At 41.1% G+C, this 5,000-nt stretch overlaps 1 protein-coding gene and 1 long non-coding RNA gene across 4 annotated transcripts in view; one reads left to right on the top strand and one right to left on the bottom strand.

Annotated features, from left to right (window-relative positions):
• The window catches only part of LOC108544317 (uncharacterized), a 4,319-nt gene extending 1,163 nt beyond the window's left edge, over nucleotides 1-3,156 (top strand). For both annotated transcript variants that reach the window (XR_001889805.1, XR_001889803.1), the window contains 3 exons: nucleotides 952-1,078; nucleotides 2,149-2,211; nucleotides 3,040-3,156. This is a non-coding gene — a long non-coding RNA (uncharacterized LOC108544317). The remainder of the gene's footprint in view (nucleotides 1-951; nucleotides 1,079-2,148; nucleotides 2,212-3,039) is intronic.
• ZEB2 (zinc finger E-box binding homeobox 2) overlaps nucleotides 1-5,000 on the bottom strand; it is a 108,770-nt gene that overhangs the window by 57,054 nt on the left and 46,716 nt on the right. The window lies entirely within an intron of this gene.

The following is a 5,000-nucleotide window of genomic DNA, read 5'->3' as shown; positions in this document are numbered from 1 at the left end:
TGCACACCCCATTTTTGGGGGGGAAATGGTGAAGATGACAGAAAATTTTAGAACTAGAAGTCAGAATCAGAGAAAATTCCTAAAGAACTTTACCTGAGCAGCAAATGCACTGTTATTTCAGGCAGTATTCCTAGGACTTTCCACTTTAGGGAATCTCAGAATTATAATTACTAGAAGCTCTGCTGTGTCAATGGTTTCAATCTCAGACAGTTATTAAATAGAACTCTTTAGAAATAAATTGAAAACGTATCCATACTTTGGCTTTTCAGTCACATCAGCCTTTCAGAGGAGGTAAGACATGTGGGGATACTCCACCTGCAGTGCCATCTCCCTTCTTCTCTCTCCCCCTTCCTTCCTTCCTTGAACTTAAGTGCTCAAATTCTAACCTTCATAAGGCAGTTAAACTTGGGAATCCCTAGTTCAGAGTTAGCCCGCCTATCTTGAAACATACCTAAACGCACTTGCACTGCGTGGGCAATAACATTTTCAAACATTCATATGATGCTTTCAGGAGACTCCATGCACTATCTTCTACTTCCCCAAATAGGCCATATGTCAGTGGTCAAAGAATATTGAATCATCCTTTCCCCCACTTCCATCCTTCCACATCCTTCCTTCCTCCCTTCTTTTCTCCTTCCCTCCCTTCCTCCCTCCACCCTTCCTCCCTCCCTTCCTTCCTTCCTCCCTCTCCACATCCCCTCTGCTCCCCTTTCTCAACCTAGTAAGTGAGTAATTAAGTCACTTAGCCAATATGGAAAAGATATACCTTTAGTCTTCAAGCCTCCATTTTCACAAAGCATGTTACATGTGTATATTACCTTCAGCAAGGTCCAGGCTCTTTAGACCAATTATCTATCCAGTGCCTGGTGCTCTTTACTATGGGTATTCCTAGATCCCAGGGTATTTTTAATAGTCATTAATCTACTCTCATTTTTTTTTTTCTTCTCTCAGAAACTTCCACATATGAGCTTGATGACTCATAAGGGCACCATACCAAAGACTAAGAACTGGCCGGGCACGGTGGCTCACACCTCTAATCCCAGCACTTTGGGAGGCTGAGGCAGGCAGATCACCTGAGGTCAGGAGTTCGAGACCAGCCTGGCCAACATGGTGAAACCCCATCACCACCCAAAATTACAAAAATTATCCGGGCACGGTGGCGTGCACCTGTAACCCCAACTACTGGGGAGGCTGAGGTGGGAGAATTGCTTGAATCCAACAGGTGGAGGTTGCAGTGAGCTGAGATCGTGCCATAGCACTCCAGCCTGGGTGACAGAGTGAGACCCTGTTTCAAAAAAAAAAAAAAAAAAAAAAAGAATTAAGTTTAATAACTGTAAATTTCAGTAAACTGATTTTAAAGTTTTTTTAAAAGTTGGAGCACTTTAGTATATAGCAGTGATCATATTTCTCTAAATGACATATTCTAAGTTCTTCAAGCCCCAGTTCCGTTTTACATGCAAGATTTCTCTGGCTGCTAAGTACTTGGTCAGTAATAGCCTTTACTGTATAAATAAGAGGGTTCTGACAGCAATGGCTTCCTCTGCTTTATGCAGTGGTAGCAATGGAAAAATGACTGGGGTAATCAATAAGTAGCTCACAAAAATGTAGAGAAAATTTGCATAATTGGTTCTTATTAGCTTACCCATAAAATGTATTATGATACTTCTCATATGTCTAACATGCCTATATATTTTCTTCCTTCTATCACTAGATTTTGTTTAGGGCCTGCAAATATGCTCTTTATTATTTATCATTATTCCTTACCACATCCCCCAGTTACTCCCATCTTGTCCATTCATCACAACTAGAGGAGAATTTTTGACTAGAAAAGAACACGTTTTCTCACAACTCTAAATTCTCCCAACTTATCTTCAATTAAAGATAAGTTAATGAGCCATAAAAACTGTACCATGGTACTGGACCACCTGAACACGCTAAGGCCATGTCCCCCCTTAAAGCATGATGGTCCCTAACTCGTAGCTGAGTAAGGGACTGCAGCTTCGCATGCCCTTCTGACGGGCCCATCTGACCTCTTTCAGGGCCCAACTTCAAATAGGAAGTGCAAAGAGAGGAAACAATTTTGCTAGAAGCTGGGGCAGCTCAGCCATGTGAATGCTCCTGCCTGGTAGACATTTTATATTTCTGTAGGTTCTGGGATCAGGATGCTTCAATTTGAATCCAGCTCTCTAACTGCCTAACTTGTGACTTCTGGTAAGTTATCCTACCTGCCTCCATGTCCTCCTTTATTAAGTGGAGGACAAGAATATCCACTGGGTCAGTGGGAGGTTGTGAAGGTTACGTGTAAAGTACCTAGAGAGACCAGCTCGCAGAAAGTGCTTAGTAATAGATGCTAGGTGTTATTATAATTGTTAGCCAAGTCCAGGGACAGTTTTTGGTGACAGTGAGTTCTGTATCATTCTTTCACATGCTAATTTTGTGACAATCCTATGGTGACTTACAGTAGTCATGTTGAGCCGGTAAGATTTTATTTTTACTCTGTTTCTAAGTTTGATAAAGGGCAATAGAGGGCATTGAAAGGTCATGACATTTAAGCATGAAATATATAATTTAGGAGATTGGGGGCACCTGCTGTGGAAAGGGGGCATCCCGGACACTAAACTAGGTTCTGTGCTGCCACCCTATGAGGTAGGCAGCAGGATTCCATTTTACAGAAGAAAATGCTAAACCTTCAAGATGATAAAGGACTTACTGAAAGTTCACGCAGCTAAGTGGTGAAATTGAGTTTTCCACTTTTCATCTGTCTCACCTCAAAATGCAACATCTCTCTGAATGCTGCATCACACTTTTCAAACTGTGCATGCAAGGTACATGCTAAAAAGGGCCTTTATGGTTTTGACATTTATGTTGCACACATTCAGAAGAGATAAAAATAGACTCCATGCTGCTGATACAATTACTAGAGGCTATAAAAGCCATGCAAAATCTGGAGAGGGGGCGTGGGAATAGTCGAGGAAAGAACATAAACAAGGGAACAGTGACACAAACTAGGACTTCATGCCATCCTTAATTCCTTCACAGAGCTCCACATAGTCCTACAGTGTTCCACCATGTAAAATCAGGCCTTCATTTTGAACTTGGAAACCTCCCCACTTGCAGGCAGTGGCAATGCCAGCAAGCCACAGGTGGGCACCACATGAGCAGGTGAGAAATGCCACTAGTAAGGGGAGGTTGAGGATCTGGTGCCTCTAAAAGAGCACATCAATCCTAATTATCCTGCGTGGGTGCACCACTTATGTCGTACTTAGGTGCTTATTTTTTTAGTCAGGCAGTTTAAGAGAGTTTTAGGCAAATGAACGTCCGTGCCTTGGAAATCCCTGAGAAGACGTGAAGCAGCCTCAGAAAGAGAAACTGGCTAAGCTTTCAGCCTGCGTGCGCTGGGGTAAGGAAGCCACACTACACTGAGCTGGCATAACTGCCCTTGGCCTGGCCAGCAGCATCTCGTCCTGCAAACTGAGAGAAACCCGAGAATGAACTTCTACACTGCACCTCAGAAGGGAGAAGGCGGGAGAGGAAGCCGGGTTGGGAAGTCAGAGTGGAATCTGAACACAGAAGACAGGGAGAGCTATTCAGGAAAATGTGCTTTGTTATTTCTTTCTGGCACCTTGCTCATTACCATTCTAATTTTTAAAATGCAAACTGAAACTCATACTAACTTTAACATCCTAAATGACAAACTAAAAGCAACACAACTCCCCCTTCCACTCCAGTAATACCCTCATCCCTAAAAAACAACAATGCTAACAAAACCCATGAACACCTATAACAAGTACATCTTTAAAATCCAAATCCTTGCTTTTCTTGGCTTTTAGGTTGAAAGGTAGTGGAAAGTGGCCAAGAGTAAGAACCTGTTAGATTCAGTGCAAGGTGAAGGCTGGTCTTGAAACTTTGTATCTTCCCTTCCTGATTAGAATGAAGGGGATGCCTTGACTCAGAGTTGGTGGCTGTTTTGAGAGCTGGCCTTACTTTGGACCATTCACGGGACTGTCTTCTTCAGCAAACAGTGATCATGAAATCAAATTCAGCTTTCTTCAGGAAAAGGACAAAAATTGGGCTGAGATGATTTGCTAGCGGTTACCAACTGAGTCGGGGCAGTGTAAATATTAAAACGTGTAGCCCTTAAGATGTCCAGCTTAGTACAGTGTAGGACTCACACAACTTGGATTCAGAAGAGTTGCCAAAACTTTTAATGTTTTAAGAAAGAGGATGAGTGACTTTTGGGTGTTTCAGACATACAGCCTTTCTGATTAGTTATTTTAGATGGCATATAATAGACTTGAGTAGTAAGCTATGTTGTATTTATTGCATTAATTCCAGTGGTAGGTACACCTGGAATTAATACATTGTATTACCACTGGAATTGCATTACCACTTGAATTAATACAATAAATGCAACATAGCTTAGTACTTAATTAATAAATTGTATTAACTCCAGGTATACCACTGGATCTACTATGGAAAAGTGTATGAGTAATGCCCACCTAATACAGAAGAACTTGTCATAGCTCTGAGGCAGCAACAATTGACGACTTGCTTTTACATAAACACTAGGAAGAAAGGCATGGCATCGAGTGTTTTGAGAGCTGAATTACATCAATATTTGCTTTTCAGAAAATCTAAAATTATTTCAATGCACAAAAGGTACATACTGAATGTAATTATAACTCTTCAGAAAAATCAATCTCTTTCTCTTTTAAACCTACATAAAATAAATTTTCTGACTATTTTACCTTTGGATTATCCTCTCTAATCAACAGTCTCATTTAGAATAATGCAAGAAAGTAACGCCTTAGTGTCTTAGGACCATTTATTAATTCCAGGTATACCACTGGAATTAGTACAACAAACAAATACAAATTCTACTTTCCAATCTTTAAGAATCATGAAAAGAAGTGTGTGGCTTACAACTGCATGTTACTTATAGCAGCTCTGAGCATGGTGCTTTTTTTGTTTTGTTGTTTTTGAGCCGGAGTCTCGCTCTG

The sequence above is a fragment of the Rhinopithecus bieti genome, unplaced genomic scaffold (genome assembly GCF_001698545.2).
Source record: "Rhinopithecus bieti isolate Rb0 unplaced genomic scaffold, ASM169854v2 scaffold_26061, whole genome shotgun sequence".
NCBI lineage: Eukaryota > Metazoa > Chordata > Mammalia > Primates > Cercopithecidae > Rhinopithecus > Rhinopithecus bieti.
Note: the sequence above shows the minus strand (reverse complement) of the source record. Positions and strands in the feature narration are given on the sequence as shown.